The sequence below is a fragment of the Delphinus delphis genome, chromosome 4 (genome assembly GCF_949987515.2).
Source record: "Delphinus delphis chromosome 4, mDelDel1.2, whole genome shotgun sequence".
NCBI classification, from domain to species: Eukaryota; Metazoa; Chordata; class Mammalia; order Artiodactyla; family Delphinidae; genus Delphinus; species Delphinus delphis.
In genome coordinates, this window is record NC_082686.1 from 99,114,510 (window position 1) to 99,132,981 (window position 18,472).

General features: G+C 37.3%; 1 pseudogene; it reads right to left on the bottom strand.

Annotated features, from left to right (window-relative positions):
* Nucleotides 1–18,159, bottom strand: part of LOC132424438 (dysbindin pseudogene) — a 108,057-nt pseudogene extending 89,898 nt beyond the window's left edge.
* Between the last annotated feature and the right edge of the window lie 313 nt (nt 18,160–18,472).

The window sequence follows — 18,472 nt, forward strand, 5'->3', positions numbered from 1 at the left end:
GTGCCCCAAAAACTCTCTTGTCCTGCTCCTTTGAAGTCGTATCCTCTTTCTACCGCTAACCTCTGGCAAACACTGAATATTTTTTGTCACTGTAGTTTTGGCTTCTCCAGTATGTCATATAAATGGAATCATATAATATATAATCTTTTGAAACTGACTTCTCTCAATCAGCATAATGCCTTTGAATTCATCCATGTTGCTAAGTCTGTCAGTAGGTATTATTATACCTATATATATATATATTTTTTTTTTTTTTGGTGGGGGGGTTCACGCTAGCTCTCCTGTGCATAGTAGAGTATAGGCGAGAGTAGAAAAAAGAAGAAAGGTAGGACAGTAAGGAGGCTAGAGCTATAATCAAATGTGAGAAATGGTGACATATTCTGGAGGTATTCATGGTAGATGTGAAAAGAAACAAATATAATATATATTTGGAGGTTAGGATTGACAGAATTTGCAGTGTGAGGGAAAAAAAATCAGGCATTATTTTTTGCTGTCTTAATTTCTGTTGGTTTTGAGGTTTCTCTGGTTTAGACACCTCTGTACCACCTTATTCCATCCTATATTTGCTCTCCCAAGCCCTAGTTTTCCACTGAGTGAGCAGAGTAACTGTATAATTAGATTCGGTTACACAACCCAAATAGGACACCATATTTAAGGTGTGGAAAAGATGTTAAATGTCTTATTTATGTCTTTGCCAATGAAGAACCTAAAATCCACTCAAATACTCAAATACAGTAGAAGAGATACTGAAAAACTGGCAGAATGTCTTCAAGTGCACACTTAGAGTAAATGTCATACCAGACTACTGAAGAATTAAGTATTTGTTCAATTGTATTTTTGTTTTCAATTTTTATTTGCACTGCCTAACTTAGCAGCTTATAGAATTATTGAAGAACTGGTTGTAAATTAAAAACAGCACACAATAATATTATTGATTTAAATTGCACTGTTTATATCTAAGTAAAATGTTTATCTGTTATCTATGTATGTATGCATCTATCTAATATTTCATACAGATTCTCTTTATCCTCCAAACCTGTAAGTTACATTAACTTTTTACAATTTTTACATGATTCATGTTAGTTCTGTTCAAAGCAAAGGGGATCTGTGGTCAGATAAACAGAATAACCCATTGAGTGTATGACTCTTCCCCTTTCCAAAGGTAACTTATGCATACTTCAGATATATTCTAAGAATTCATTATTTAAAGCAAGTAATATATGTTATACTTAGAAAACATGGTTTTCCTAGGATTAACTCCAAGTATTAAAAGAACTTGAAATTAACTGTGGATACAATTTTTATTAATATGTTATATGTAAATTATTAACAGATTAAGAAAGTAATCAAAAGTCATATCAAATATTCTTATTTATATCTAACATACATGTACATAATTTTGCAAGAATATACATACATACATATATAATCATGAGCAATAGAAAATACAAATTTTAATAAATAGAAAAATAGAATGACTGAAGGAAGGCAGCATAAGGAAATGTCTCTGGAGTAGGGAGTATTTTGTTTTCATGTTTACTTGATCTGCTCTGTTTGCCTGGATCTCACTGGAGTAATCTATTCACCAGGATTAAACATTCATGAGTCCCTTAAAAGCAGGTGTTTAGTTTTTCCAACTCTGAATATGGGAGTTCCAAAAAGGCTTCACAGAAAAGTGAAGCTCTCATAGGGGAGGGTTTCTTTTTGAAATGTTTAATTAGTTTTCACTGAATTTCAATAAAATTGAGCTATTGACCAGAACACCTGCTTGGCTTTGAAGACCACTTTCAATTTAATTTTAGGCTTGTTTAGGTTTAAGTAAAATTAAAAATATACCAGCAGCATTTAAAAATTAAGATGTTATTTGCATTAGTTCCTTTGGTAAATACTGTTACAATATCCATCTAGAGATACTCACTTGATAGTAATAAGGATATCATAAGAATATCTATGGGGTTTCATAATAATTTAAAATTAATTAAAAGAACTAGTAGTTTAAACTGTAATCATTTTCAAACACAATAAACACAAGAACATCTTAGTATTTAGTGTTCTTAGTATTTAGTGTTTTTAAATTATTATTTATAATACATTACCTAGAATCCCTCTTTTCATTAGCACTTCCTATTAAATTTTATCAAGTAATATACAGTGGAATTAAAATATTTTAATGCTATTAAAATAAAAATTTTATTCAATCTAAATCAGTAGTTTTAAACCTAGAAAGTTGTTTTGGGGAACACGTATTTATATGTGTGTGAGTTTAACACTGTGAAATATATACACACACATTCATACATGCATAAATATGTATATATATAATGCATTATTACAAAACACATATATATATATATTTTTTTTTTTGGTACGCGGGCCTCTCACCACTGTGGCCTCTCCCGTTGCGGAGCACAGGCTCCAGACGCGCAGGCTTAGCAGCCATGGCTCATGGGCCTAGCCGCTCCGTGGCAACTTCCCAGACCGGGGCACGAACCCGTGTCCCCTGCACCGGCAGGCAGACTCTCAACCACTGCGCCACCAGGGAAGCCCCAAAACACACACTATTACTATAAATGACATTGAGCTTGAAAACTGAGGCCATTTTTTAATGAATGTGGTTATTTTTTTCCCCATCCTTTTGTTTTGATCTATTTCATATAACAGGGTAATACCTTAGTGAATACATTGCTGGAGGAAATAGGCTGAGGAACCAAAAAGGGATGAATATGGTGTCCACAGTCTTTCTTTACCTCTTCTTCTACACTGTGGCCTCTTCCTTCATTCCCAGACATCCAGAGCCATTTGCCTATGCTTAAGCCATCCCCTTCACCACTTTTGGGTAGTCTTTTATTATTGATTTACTTTAGATATAATTTTATAAATACTTGTTTCATTGTAAATTTTCATTGAAATAAATTAAGATCTTGGTGTGAAAAAAATTATGACTCACAACTCCTCTAACAGTTATAACAGGTTTCTACCATAATTCCATCTGGTTTAACGTCAAAAATCCAGAGCACAACTTAAGGCTTAAAATAAGTAATGCAACTTATTTTTTTAATAACCATTTCAGTACTCTTTAGAGTACTGAAATAAGAATTTAGAGCTTGAGTTCAAATTCTGAGTCTTAACGTATGATGCTTGGGTAATTAACTTAAACATCCATGGATCTAATTTGTCTTCTCTGTAAAATCAAAGTGTTTTTACTAAATAATTTCTAATCAAACACTGATAGCAAACTATGGAAATGAGAGCACAAAACAGAAAAACAAAACAAAACAATTTCCCAATGTTAGGGAAGTAGCTAAATGTGGTGATATGGTTGATAATCTGGTGCCCTATGCAAACATTAGAATTCATGTTTTATATAGCATATACTAGGGGACAACACTCCTGATATCATGGCAGAAACGATTCCATTAACAAAGACAATGAACCTAATTTAACATAGAAAATAAAAATACACCTAGGAAAAATGCCTAAAATAAAAAGTACTACAATTTTATTGTATTTTTGCCCTGTTTTAGGAGTATGTGTCCTTTTTCTATACTTTTATATTTTTTGTTTTATAGAATTATTATAATTTCTCTTATTATTAGGAAAACCATGCTATTTTTGAAAATGATGGATCGATGTACTTTTAGGCAGTAATACCAAGGCAGTATTATCTTGATCTCTTGCCTAGTTGTTCTTAGTAGCATAAGCTGTGAGGATCCTGAGAAAAACAATCACAAAGAAAGCAAAGCAATAATTTATTATTAGCTAAGATTTGGCTTACTCCTATGGTAGAGTTCTATCATGCTGAGCTGGAATATGAACATGGCACCTTTCTGCTGTACTAGGAAACCCAAAGTCTGGAAATACGTCTTTTCTTTAAAGTCAAAACAGGTTTTCTATTTATGTACTGACTTATTTGTACATCAAGTATTTATTTTGCACCTGCCATTTCCTCCAAGCAACAGGAAAAAAAACCTATAAAAACCCCTGCCTACATGGAGTTAATATTCTAGTGGAGGAAGAGGAGATAGACATTAAACAGGTAAAGAAATAAAAGGTAAGATACATCAGGTAGTAAAAAAATAATAAAGTCTACTAATACAACATTGTAAAGCTACCATACTCCAATAAAAATTTTTAAAAAAGAAAATAATAGGCACATTATAATTTGTACAATGGTCCTTTAAAAATTAGGAGCAATGATAGGAAAAAAGAAAGATGTATTGAATCTAAATAAATCTCCCTGCCTGTGCAAAATTATTTTCTTCAATATACTTTGTAATACTTCATCTAGGCTAGTTTTAAATACCTCCAGGGATTGTATTAGAAATACTGTACAGAATAACTCTATTCTCTAAACTTTCTAACCATAATGAGTTGTCATAAGGGTGGAGTGGCAGCCAGAATAATATTTCTATTAAATTTTTGTCAATTTAAGTAAAATAAAAAGAAAATAGTAAAGTCTAAAACTTGAATGTTAAATAGGGAACAGGGAGAGGATACAATGATTGATTCAAGCATATCCTCTGCACCAGAGTAGATGGTTTAGCTCATGAACCACAGAACTGTGAGCCTTTGAGCCTGGGGCATCAGGTAAAGAAGGATGTCCTATACAACAGCATCCATATTATGACATATGAATGGGAGAGAGAGAGAGAAATACATGAAAGAAAAGATGGTAGGGCTTTCTTTCTAAAGAGCCTTGGGTTTATGTCTCCTTGAGACTCGTGGAAGTGAGAAAGCAGGAAAGGAAACTGATTCCAATTAAGGGAGCACAATAAATTAATGAGCACCTTCTTTGGAAAAATTAACCTTACTGTTATTTCTACTCCATTACATAGGAAGAAAAATGCAACAGCAAAAGAAGTCTCAAAAAAAAGGAAATCACAGAAAATAGCCATTAATTTTTACTACTTTAGTTATATTGGAGAAAGTCTCAAAAGGGACCATAACTATGTATATTCGAAATTTTAACTCAGTATACCAATATTACCCATTGTCATGGTTACTCATTTTATTATTCTAAAACCTGAATAACCCTTTTACTCTCTGGGGATGAAGTGACTTGACCAATTCTTGGAGACTGGAAGAGGATGCTATGGAGGAGTTTTGAGTTACCTCTAGAAATTTAACAAGGATTGTTTCTAAAGGGATTATGATCTATGATATATAATCTAGCAGTTACAGATCCACCAGAAATATGACCATCAAATGGCTCTGTCTAAGCAGAAATACTAAATATACCACTTAGGCATACTAAATGGAGGACAAGGGACACAAGATTTCCTTCAGCCATTATAATTATATTTCCTCTTCTTTCTTGGATTTGATGTAGGCCCTTAATATCTGTTGTTAAAATGTGTCTTCTACCAGTCTATCCACAGTTGATACTTTTAAAATAATGGCTTTTATGGTATCTAAAAATTTTAAATGACATACATTAACTCAACACTGAACTATGCATTTTCCATATATAAACTCCTGTAATTTTCAAGCGTGTATACACACACACACACACACACCCCTTATCTGTTAATTTATAATTATTCAAAATTTTTACACATCAAAAAAACTGAGGCTCAGTGTAAAAGTAAGGAAATTACCAAGTTTTATACATATTGTAAGTAGTGGAACCAGAAGTGAAATCCAGTTCTTGTTTCCAAGCCTCTGCACTTTTTACTGACTAAAATTTTCCTCAGGCATGATGACAATGATAAACTCATACTTTAGAAAGTATTTTATTTCTTTTATGTCATGTAATCATATCATCAGCTCTGTGAAGAGGGTAGGATAGGCATTTTTATTCCCATTTGACAGGAGAATGCTTTTGAATACAAAAAGTGCTATACAAATGTAATATGGCATTATCAATGTCTTTGAAAACTAAACTTCAGTGGTAAACAATTGAAACACAATATTTACTGTACAATTCTTCCATTTACTGCATCAAGATCCCATTGATTTTCTAGTGTGTCTAGGACTAAGTCGACAGTATGTGTTTAGTGATGAAATACAATCTAAGTTGATGATAAAGTTGTCAGAAGAAAGAAATATACAATTATCAACATTTGTGCTAAAACTTCAGTTGTTAAAAATGAAATGCTCCTTCAGGACAACAAGCTCCATTGCTTAAAAATACAGTTTTATTTCCTACACAATGCACTCTCTTAGAGTTCCTGAAGTTAAATGAAGCATAGATTGGGGATATCCACCATTCTCATCACAGCTGTTGCAAAATCATGGAGCACATTGTAAGCTCAATGGGAAAGAAATTAACTGCCCATCTGTGCAGTATATATTTTTTGGCTTCTCATGCTTGATTAGTGGGAGGATTTTTCAGTATACGATAATCTAACCGTTTCACAGAGATTATGTGTGAAATTGAAGCATGAACAATAAGATCCTTCCTTTACCTCAAATCTTCTAGAAACAATTAGGACCTACTGCATGAATAAGTTATATTATCGCAATTTAACAAACATATTTGAGAGAATTAGTATCTCTGAATCAGACAGTTAAGGATTAATGGCCTCAAAACTAGCATTTGGTGGACATTAGATATGAGCCCTTTAGGAGTAAAGTAATAGCTATAATATTGAAAGGGGGTTAATATTTTTGTGACAAAAATATAAATGCTGTCTGAGAAATAAATGGTTTGCATATGACTTTGCTAGTCCTCATTAGAGCATCACCAGCAAAACATGGGCATATTCTGCTCTAGTAAACAGAAAACTCTTCACAGAAGAAGTCAACATATATAATCAGTAGACTTATAACAGTGAATATAAAGGAATTTAATGGAAACTTGATAGTAATCATTAAAAAGCAATAATCAATGTAATAAAATAATGTATGACTTCAAATGATTGAGATTTTTAATTATGGCTATTTTACACAGTGCAAAGTCTGAGCAAGGACTAGAAGATGGTGAAATAAAAGTATAACATTCACGTTCAACCAATATTTCTCATTTGTCTACATTAGCTCACTTATGGAGCAGGAAGATAAAGTTCAAAAGATAAGGAGAAGAAAGGCATTCTAAATCAAAAGTGCACTCTACTTTGTAACCAATAGCAAAAAGGTAATATATTCAGTAAGATGTTGCATACCACGCAGTCATAGCCTGAAAATTAATTCATTATTTAGGTAGTGTTTAGCCTTTCATTAAAGTAAAGGAGTGCAAATAATAGATCTTCCAATACAGTTAACATTCAAATTATCTCTAAATGTCAGCTCTTTCCTTAAACATTTTAAGGAAGAAACTTAAAAGCAAATATGTAGCTTTGCTATAACAGAAGTGAGAGCCACAGGTTATGAAAAGAGGGAGAGGGATGGGGATAGGAATCAACTAGCCAGCCTGGGTGAACTTCGAGCTTAATTTGGAAAGGTTATAAGTCAGTTTTTGAAACAAAAATGCTGTTAAAAATCACTCAAAATTCAGTGGTTTATTACAGCAAACATTTATTCTCATGTTCACAGGTGTGTGGATTGGAAGAAAGCTTGGGTAATGTCAGCTGGGCTTGAATGGGCAGTTCTACCTCAAGCAGTGGTTACATTCAGCTTAGATCCAGCCTGTGGGTGGAGCTCACGTCTGTCATGTATTTTTTATCTTCCTTGGTTAGTGGCTACCCAAGACATGTTCTCTTCTAGAATAGTGGTAGTGCAAGGGCCAGGTCAAACTACACAAGCACATTTACAGCTTCTGAAATTACAACAACCACTCCTAATCCACTGGCCAAACCAAGTCTCATGGCCAATGCCCAAATCAGAGAAATAAGAAAGTACACTATGCTATACTGAGAGGAGGTGCTGAAGGCGTTTCCTAGAGTCCCTATTCAAAACATAGGGACTCTAGGAAACAAAGTCATACAATATACTATAGATTGGAACAGAATTTCATGGGGGAAACAGATAACACACTCTTAAATGGGTCTTTGTTACCTGCAGTGAAAATCACAGGCAAAGTGAAGAAATTGGTTCACTGAACATTTTGTTCTATGATGAAAGTCCAAGATTTGCATTGATTTTATTTTCAACACAAACCAGTTACACCAGGTGAATATAGAGAATCTTTGAAGGAACTGTCCATGATAACTACTGGGTGAAGGTGCAGCTAATGTTACAGAATCTCAGCTAAACCTGGAGTATATAGTAGGGTTTATTTACTTTTTGCCTTGTTTTACTCTGACTTTGATTTTTCATGTTTTGCTGTCAGCAGGAAATAAATGTATAGGAAGGTGTCCAACCAGAAAAGCAAAGTAAAATATCCATGAGTACGTATTAATATTTCCCTTTAAAAATAATATTTTAGTTGCACTAAACATTGTATATCTGTACTAAATAAATCAAATATATAGGGAAAATTACAAATAAACTCATGTTATTAATCTAAATTCTCAGTCCATTATTATTCTCTAGCATACTTTAAGCACCTACTATGTGTTAGTCACTGTGTGTACTCCTGTGGTTACAAGGATGAAAATGACATATTTTCTGACTTGAAGAACTAGTACAATTGGGATTAGACTCTTTAGACATTCTTTCTATCCTTACAGTGGTTGATTTTTTTTCTTTTAAGAAAAAATATTGGACAATAATAGGAAATACACTTGACTAAGTTTTAGGAATTTGGATTTTAGCCCTAAATTTGTCTCTAATTATACATGCTACTTAAGCAAGTGATGAGAATACACTGTATCTATTTCCTCTTCTAGAGAGTGGAAATCATGGTATTTGCCACACATATTACTAGAATTTCTGTGAAGGTCAAATAGAAGTGAACATAATATCAAGTTAAAGAAAACTATGGAAGTTACTCTTTCGGGTCTGTATCATACTTGTGATTCTTTGGTCACTTGACATGAAAATACTAAAACTTAACATTTGAATTTTGCTTTTAATTTTTAAAAGTATTTCCCATATATTATTGTAGAATAATGGCTCCACAAGTGTTCCTATGTCCTAATCCCTGGAACCTATAAATATTTTTCCTTACATACTGAAAAATACTTTGCATATCTGATTTAATTAAGCCTCTCGAGACAAGGAGATTATTCTGATTTATGTAGATGGGCCCAGTAAAATTACAGGATCCCTATAAGAAGGTCAAAGTGAAGAAAAGTAAATCTGATGGAAGCAGAGGTTAGAGTGATGTGGCCACTAGCTAGTGAAATTGGCAGCCTCTAGAATCTTGAAAAAGCAAAGAAAAAGGAATGTCCTAGAGCCTCAAGAAAGAACCAGCTCTAGTGACACCTTGATTTTGGTCTAGTAAGACTGATTTTGGACTTCTGACCTCCAGAACTAAAGTTAATAAATTTGTGTTTCCCTATGGAAATGTGTGGCAATTTGTTTTAGCTACAGTAGGAAATTAATATACCCATGTATTACTTAATCTCTTTATTTTGTTATTATATTACTTTATTCATAGTCTTATCTCCTTATTACAAATTCTTTCCACTTCTTTCAATGTATGTGCAAGTCACTGCTTTTACTCAGTATTATTTACTATAGACACGTTTTTCCCCTTCAAGAGAGAAGTGATTAGTCATTTCAAAAAACCTAACAAATATTAATTTATTATCTATATATCAAATTTCCATCATATAAATACTAACTATTAATATATATTCATTTAAGACTAGTAAGAATAGAATTATATTTTTAACTAAAACTACACATGAATGAGAAAGAATTTTCACATACAACTATGAGATAATTTATGATATTCAAATGATATTTGCTAGAGTTTATACAAAAGAGTGACAATGGAAAAGCTTACCACTAGTTCAGAGAACCTAAAACTAGGAAAATGAGCTAATACTTAGCTTATACACTGAAAAATGAGATTTTTAACCACAGGTTATAAACCATGAAATCAATGATTTGAAAATTATCAAAAACCTAACAAATGGGCTTCCCTGGTGGCGCAGTGGTTGAGAGTCCACCTGCCAATGCAGGGGACGCGGGTTTGTGCCCCGGTCTGGGAAGATCCCACATGCCCCGGAGCGGCTGGGCCGGTGAGCCATGGCCGCTGAGCCTGCGCGTCCGGAGCCTGTGCTCCACAACGGGAGAGGCCACAACAGTGAGAGGCCCGTGTACCGGAAAAACAAACAAACAAAAAAACCTAACAATTGAAATAGAGCCAAGAAGAGACATAATTTGAAATAAAAGAAGAGGTAGATGAAGAGGCCAAGTAGCCTTGTAATTGAAGCAAGAGAGACGGATCTTAGAGGCAACATAAAGAACATTTTGAAGTCAGTAAGAGAGAGAAAGGGAGAATGAGAGAGGGGGGGAGAGATAGCGGACAAGGGAAGAGAAATAAATTATATTATAGTGCAAATAGATGTCAGACCACCTATCCAATACTGGATATAGATTATGTAATTAGTATAGTAATATTTTATATATGTAAAAAGTTTTGAAATTCAGGGCTTCTGCTAGTTTATATCTGTTAATTAATTACAGATTTTCTAAGAATTTGATTCTCTGACAGAAACATTTTAAGGAGTACAGATTTTCTTAGCCCTATTCTGACAAGTAAAAAAAACATGGAAAACAGGAATAATAAAAATCCCATATTGATATGGCCATACCTAAAATACATTGTGACTATATAAGCACAGACCCCAGACCCCCTATGCTGGTGACTCTCATCGAAGGGGAAATTAGCCTTTGGAGGCTAAGGAGAAGGAAATATTTAAGTAAGAAGAGTACCTGCTTCAGAGTTTGAAAAGACAATTGGTGGTCCACATTCAATACCACAAGGACTTGACATATTTTTAATGTAATAAATGTTTATGGTTAAAAAGGAGTGAAGGACAGAAGAAATAATGAGGAGGAAAGGAGACAGGAATGAAGAGAGGAATAAAGGAAAGAGAAGAATAAAAGTATTATATGATAATTAAAATCAGATTCAGGGAATAACATGAGTTTGCAGGTATGATAGAAAATGGGTTAACAAATCAAGGAGGAACGCTTGGTGAACTGCAGCATTATGAGATGCTAGTCAGAAATTGTTTTTAATGTGCACTGATGAAAATCCTGTGCAAAGAATGTAAAATCACCAGAGGCAAGATACAGTCTTAGGAATTGAGTAAGTAGAAATTTGATGTGATAGACGTGCATTTTAACCTCTGATGTGATAGACCTGGTTTTCAATTCTAGGTTCCAGTTTTCCTCTTTCCCCACCTCCTTTTGTTTCTAGTATAGGGGTATATGTAGGGAAGTCTGGGAAACTAGCAGAGAAGTCAAGTCTTGGGGACTTAGGCATAAATGATAAGTGTTTAAACTGGCCAGTCCTCAATGAACAGTAAAGAGCTCTTCGAGGGTTGAGCTCTCTCTCTCTCTCTGTCTCGCTGTCTTCCTCTCTCTCTCTCTAAGGTTCATGACCATAACTCTTAGTGGAGATATTGACTCTTTTCAGAAGCATCTTAGATAAGGGAGCTATCACTCTCCTGCTGGCTGTATGCTATTTCTGGCAGGTTTAGGTGGAGATAGTCTTTACATGGCTAGTGAGAATAATGAACTCTTTATTCACATTTGTCTCTCAGTATATTGAGCATACCATGCCTGTTCTTACTCTAGGGTCTTTATGTTACACCTGAAATACGTTTTTTCTCCTTCAAAACTTATGCTTTCTTATAATTTTTCAAATCTTTTCCTTAACAGATTTTCCTTGGAAACCCTTTAATAAACATTCATATTCAGTGGATTTTTCCATCATAGTTCTTCCACCACAATTGTAATTATTTATTGTTTGATTATTTAACATCAGATGCCCTCGACTGTAAACTTCCTAAGCATAAAGATGGAATCTCTTTTATTCACTACCTCTGCTTACCTATCAAGGTGTCTGAAACATAAGTGTCTAACTTTTACCAATTAAATTAATTAATGGATGGAGAGGTGGATTGAGAGACAATGTATCAATTTGTGTGGCTCTCCTGAAAATTCACATGATTAAGTTATATAAACAAATAATGAAAGGATTGGCAATGTACTGAAGAACAAATAAGACAGAATTCTCACACACCTGTAAAAGTAGCATAGGAAATATAAAAACAAAGGTAGATGGTGTTTATAAAAATGCTGAAAACAAAGCTGTTTTGCATGTTTTGTTCAAAACAAGAAAATTTAAACAAAACAAAATAACACTGTTCTGTTCTATGGTTTGACTGTTTTAACAAGCTGGATCTGAATTAGCAAGTCCCTCGTTAAGCTGTTGCCTTAATTCTTCCAAAATATTTTTATGACTCAGATAGAATTCAGGATTTCTAACAGTCCTCTACACATGTTCCTGCTGTTTCATTCAGGCTGCTCCTTCTCTGGATATGGTTACTTACTAAGTCTTGATCTCAACGATGACACCGCTTTGTGAGGAACTTCCTCTCTATCAGGTCTAAGACTGATTTTCTAGAATAGATTGCACTGGTAGCCATTCCTGACCCTTCTCCTTTCTTAGTGGCAAAAAATTCTATCCCCTACACACCAGGCCAGTACAGCAGCACAGATGAGAGAAACAAAGGAGACCATGTATTATGGAGAGAGAGGGGTAGGCGTAAGCTTTGCCCGTTCTCTGCTCTCCCATTGGACTTTAAAAAACATTAGAGTGATCTTGGCCTTGATTCATAAATTCAGATAAGTTTATCTGCCAAATTGTGAAAAAGAAGTGGGAAGCATCTGTATTTTTATCAATAAATGGAGACCCGTTTGTTACAGCAAAATAACAAATAAATAATTTAAAAATAAATAAAACTAAAGGATACAGTTGTAGATGTTGTTTAAGAAGCTGTCCTTGAGGACATTTCAGTGTATCTTTATTTCTGTAAGAGAGCCTCAGTTTGATAATTAGATGTGTTATTTTACTAAAAGTGTCAACTTAGAACTGGCATAATGGGCCTGGGGATTCAGTGCACTGAGGATAAAATTTTGGGACATTGTCATTTCATGTTACTGTGGGATTAATTGAAAGCCTATGAAGCCTTAGCATTGCTGGATCAAGTATTCAACTGCTTGGATTTGAATTATGAATTATAACTTCTACTCTTTACTTTCTTTATAAAGAATCTTAAATTTTATGCATCATTCTCTCATCTGTAAAATGGGGATAACAATGATATGTAGTTCATATATTCATTTTTTTGTTGAATCAGCTAATACAAATTAAAAATCTTAGCACAGTTTTTGGCACTCAGTACTCAATAGATGTCGGCAATGTTTATTTTAGCCTTCAGAATTCAACTGATAACTGAACGGGGCACGTGGTTATGGTGTGAGCAACTAAAACTACCTTGGTTGAGGACATCACTATGGATCATAGAGCAACTAAAACAGAGATTAAGAGTTCCTTTACAATGGAACATTCTTCAGGGTGCAGGGTAATATCAGAGTCAGATGTGACAAAAGGGGCATGAATGTATGTGTCCTGACACTGCTGTTCATGAAGAGGGTATCTTGTCATACAGCTGGTGGTGATCATGTTTGCAGAGTCCAGGAACAAGGTATCCAGTGAATGATGTTAGTGCCCAGAAGTGTGGTTTGGCTCTCCAGTGGTTTAATTATTTTTACCTTAATATTTTGTAGATTACTAGACAGTTTTATAAAATCCTAGTTCCTATCATTCCTATCATACTATCATTAGTAGTTTGTTAGGGATTGCATTGAAAATGTAGATTGCTTTGGGCAGTGTAGTAATTATCACAGTGTTGATTCTTCCAATCCAAGAACATGGTATATCTCTCCATCTGTTTGTATCATCTTTCATTTCTTTCATCAGTGCCTTACAGTTTTCTGCATACAGGTCTTTTGTCTCCTTAGGTAGGTTTATTCCTGGGTATTTTATTCTTTTGGTTGCAATGGTAAATGGGAGTGTTTCCTTCATTTCTCTTTCAGGTTTTTCATCACTATTGTTTAGGAATACAAGAGATTTCTGTGCATTAATTTTGTATCCTGCTACTTTACCAAATTAATTGATTAGCTCTAGTAGTTTTCTGGTAGCATCTTAAGGATTCTCTATGTATAGTATCATGTCATTTGCAAACAGTGACAGTTTTACTTCTTCTTTTCCATTTGGATTCCTTTTTTCTTTTTCTTCTCTGACTGCTGTGGCTAAAACTTCCAAAACTATTTTGAATAATAGTGGTGAGAGTGGGCAACCTTGTCTTGTTCCTGATCTTAGAGGAAATGGTTTCACTTTTTCACCATTGAGAATGATGTTGGCTGTGGGTTTGTCATATATGGCCTTTATTATGTTGAGGTAAGTTTCCTCTATGCCTACTTTCTGGAGGGTTTTTGTCATAAATGAGTGTTGAATTTTGTTGAAAGCTTTTTCTGCATCTACTGAGATGATCCTATGGTTTTTATCCTTCAATTTGTTAATATGGTGTATCACGTTGATTGATTTGCGTATATTGAAGAATCCTTGCATTCCTGGGATAAACCCCACTTGATCATGGTGTATGATCATTTTAATGTGCTACTGGATTCTGTTTGTTAGTATTTTGTTGAGGATTTTTGCATCTACGTTCATCAGTGATGTTGGCCTGTAGTTTTCTTGTTTTGCAACATCCTTGTCTGGTTTTCGTATCAGGGTGATGGTGGCCTCATAGAATAAGTTTGGGAGTGTTCCTCCCTCTGCTGTATTTTGGAAGAGTTTGAGAAGGATAGGTGTTAGCTGTTCTCCAAATGTTTCACAGAATTCGCCTGTGAAGCCATCTGGTCCTGGGATTTTGTTCGTTGGAAGATTTTTAATCACAGTTTCAATTTCAGTGCTTGTGATTGGTCTGTTTATATTTCGTATTTCTTCCTGGGTCATTCTTGGAAGGTTCTGCTTTTCTAAGAATTTGTCCATTTCTTCCAGGCTGTCCATTTTATTGGCATATAGTTGCTTGTAGTAATCTCTCATGATGTTTTGTATTTGTACAGTGTCAGTTGTTACTTCTCCTTTTTCATTTCTAATTCTGTTGATTTGAGTCTTCTCCCTTTTATTCTTTATGAGTCTGGGTAATGGTTTATCAATTTTGTTTATCTTCTCAAAGAACCAGCTTTTAGTTTTATTGATCTTTACTACTGTTTCCTTCATTTCTTTCTGATCTGATCTTTGTGATTTCTTTCCTTCTGCTAACTTTGGGGGGTTTTGTTCTTCTTTCTCTAATTGCTTTATGTGTAAAGTCAGGTTGTTAGTCCACTGCCTCAGTTTTAGGATGATTCATTGTCTATTCAGGTATTACACAGGTGCAGGGTCCATCAAGTTGGTTGTGAAGATTTAATCTGCAGCTCCTGAAGCTTCTAGGAGAAACTTCCCTGTCTCTTCTTTGTTCATACAGCTCCTGGGGTTCAGCTTTGGATTTGGCCCTGACTCTGTGTGTAGGTCACCTGAGGGCGTCTGTTCTTCGCCCAGACAGGATGGAGTTAAAGGAGTGCCTGATTAGGGGGCTCTGGCTCACTCAGGCTGGGGGAGGGGGTGGGGGGAGGCAGGGGGAGGGGTACGGAATGCAGGGCGTGATGTTGCAACAGCCTGAGGCACCCTGTGTGTTCTCCTGGGGAAGTTGTCCCTGGATCACAGGACCCTGGCACTGGCAGGCTGCACAGGATCCCGGGGAGTGAAGGTGTGGATAGTGCGCTGTGCTTGCACACAGGCTTCTTGGTGGCTGCAGCAGCAGCCTTAGCGTTTCATGCCCCGCCCGTCTCTGATATCCCCGCTGATAGCCGCGGCTCGTGCCCATCTCTGGAGTTCATTTAGGCAGTTCTCTGAATCCCCTCTCCTCGCGTCCCAAAACAATGGTTTCTTGCCTCTTCGGCAGCTCCAGACATTTTCCTGGACCCCCTCCCGGCTAGCTGTGGCAGTAACCCCCTTCAGGCTGTGTTCACGCAGTCCACCCCAGCCCTCTACCTGGGATCTGACCTCCGAAGCCGGAGCCTCAGCTCCCAGCCCCAACCTGTTCTGGCCGGCGGGTGAGCAGACAAGCCTCTCGGGCTGGTGAGTGCTGGTTGGCACTGATCCTCTGTGAGGGAATCTCTCGGCTTTGCCCTCCGCACCCCTGTGGCTGTGCTCTCCTCTATGGCTCCAAGCTTTCCCCCCGCCCACACCCCGTCTCCACCCGCGAAGGGGCTTCCTAGTGTGTGGAAACTTTTCCTCCTTCACAGCTCCCTCCCAGAGGTGTAGGTCCCATCCCTATTCTTTTGTCTCTGGTTTTTTTTTTTTTCTTTTGCCCTACCCAGGTACATGGGGAGTTTCTTGCCTTTTTGGGAGGTCTGAGGTCTTTTGCCAGCATTCAGTAGGTGTTCTGTAGGAATTGTTCCACATGTAGATGCATTTTTGATGTATTTGTGGGGAGAAAGGTGATCTCCACATCTTACTCCTCTGCCATCTCGAAGGTCCTCCTATAACTTTTTATTTACAGTGTATTTTGTCTGATATTAGTATAGCCACCCCAGCTCTCTTTAGATTACTATTTTTCATGGGCTATTTCTTCTATCCTTTCACCTTCAACTTGTATGAGTCCAAAGTGAGTCTTTTATAGACAGTGTGTAGTTGGATCATGTCTTTTATCCATTCTGTCAATCTCTGCTTTTTGACTGGCAAGATTAATCCATCTACTTTTGAAGTAACTACTGATAAGGAAGTACTTCTGCCATTTTGCTATTTGTTTTCTGTATGTCTTACACCTTTTTGTCCCTCATTTTTTCCATCACTGCTTTCATGCTGATTTTCTGGTAGTATTCTGTTTTGATTTCCTTCTCTCTCTCTTTTTTTTCTTTGTGAGTATGTACATTTCTTAGGGTTTATGGTGACAATGTGTTTTAACAAGTCAAGCTAAAGACCTCACACTACGTGTCATGTGTTGAGCCCTGTGCTGTTTGTGTTTTAGTGGCATCTCCACAACATTCTATAGCTCCTGCAGTAAGCAGTGGTGATTGAGACCACAGTGATCACAGTCAGGGGCTGACCTCAGTGAGTTTCCTACATTTATCCATTTTAGAGATGAAGAAACTGGGCTTAGAGGCTTTGAGAGATTGAGTGACTTGCCAGGTTTACAGAGGGGTCACTGAGCTGGGTGGCAGATGGGTGGGGCTGAGGAAAGGGCTGGAGAATTGGAGGTAGGAATCCCTGGACCTGATACTAAGCAGGGCTCCACACATATCTGCTGCACAGAGAAGTGTGGATCAGTGTGGCAACTGGACAGTGCTACAAGAGGAAAGTGCAGAGCCCTGCCTCTGCCTCCTAGTGCCAGTGGCCTAAGCAGATGCATGTTTTAGGTGCTGAATAACAAACTCCTTGTACTTACTCAGCTTCTTGCCAGCTGGGCCAGCGTCTCTGCGCCTCGTCAAGTTCCTGGCCAGGCTGACCATGGTGTGTCTCCCTGAAGGAGTTGAGGCTTGCATTCTGACCCAAGATGGATCCCTGGTAAGTACTTAGGTCTTGCTTCCTTGGAATTTGTTTCTGGAAAGGGAGTAATATTTACAGTTGAGCATGTGGGGGAAAGTACATGTGGGGAATGTTGGAGACAGATTTAACTGGGGTCCCAGCAAGCTACTCAACTCCCAGGAATAGGGTATGGTCAGGACCTGTTTCTGTAGCCCTGGTCTCAGAGGAAAGGACAGTGATGCTGACATTGGTAGGGCAAGGCCAGGCAGCACAGGCTAGGGGACAGCTGTACCGCCCCCAGGGCAGCTTCGCAGAAGAGCTTTCAGGTCTAACTAGGAAGATCCTGTGGGTCCTTAGGTTCCCAGCCAGACCATGCTTTCCTGTACCATCTCCCAATGGGAAGATCATGCCATGTCCTCAGGGTACTGCCTATGCTGAGGATGAGACATGAGAAGTGATGGTTGTAGATTTTAAGAAGCAAACCAACAGGTTGTGGTCAAAGAAAAACTTAGTGCAACAGTATCAGTAGTGGGTTGATGGTTCCCAGGATTCATGGGGACAAGCTGGCAGGACCTGCTGAACACGAGGCCAGCCTCACTGGGGAAGGGAGTATATGGGTGCTATCCCTGACCCCCAGGCCCTTCTGGAGGTGGGGTAGGATCCAGCCCTGTAGTTACCACGGGAAGAGCTTACAAAAGTGACCTTCTGCAGGAGGAAGCTTACCTTGGATTGGGACGTAGATGGGTGCCAAGCAGCAGAGAGAAATGGCACCCAACCCCTGGTCTTTCTGGGGCCCCCATGGTCCCAAACCCTCCCCTAACCACCCAAGGGCCGGCAGCATCTACCCCTTGGGGTGCATCTGTGTCATGTCAATTGGAGGGGCTGCCACAGAACAAGGGTGGGTAGGTGGTAGGTGCTCCCCTTTGCCTGCCTCATCTGGCCTGGGTTACCCTTTGGTGAGGTGTTCTATGCTTGGGGCATGGGGTTCACGGGGTTGCAGCAGGACAGCTGAAGCCATTGCCACTTCCTCCGTGCTGGGACAGCCGTGATTCGGGGTGCCCAGGGGTCCCAGGACACAGACCCCAACCAGTGGTGAGGAAGCCACAGCCTAAT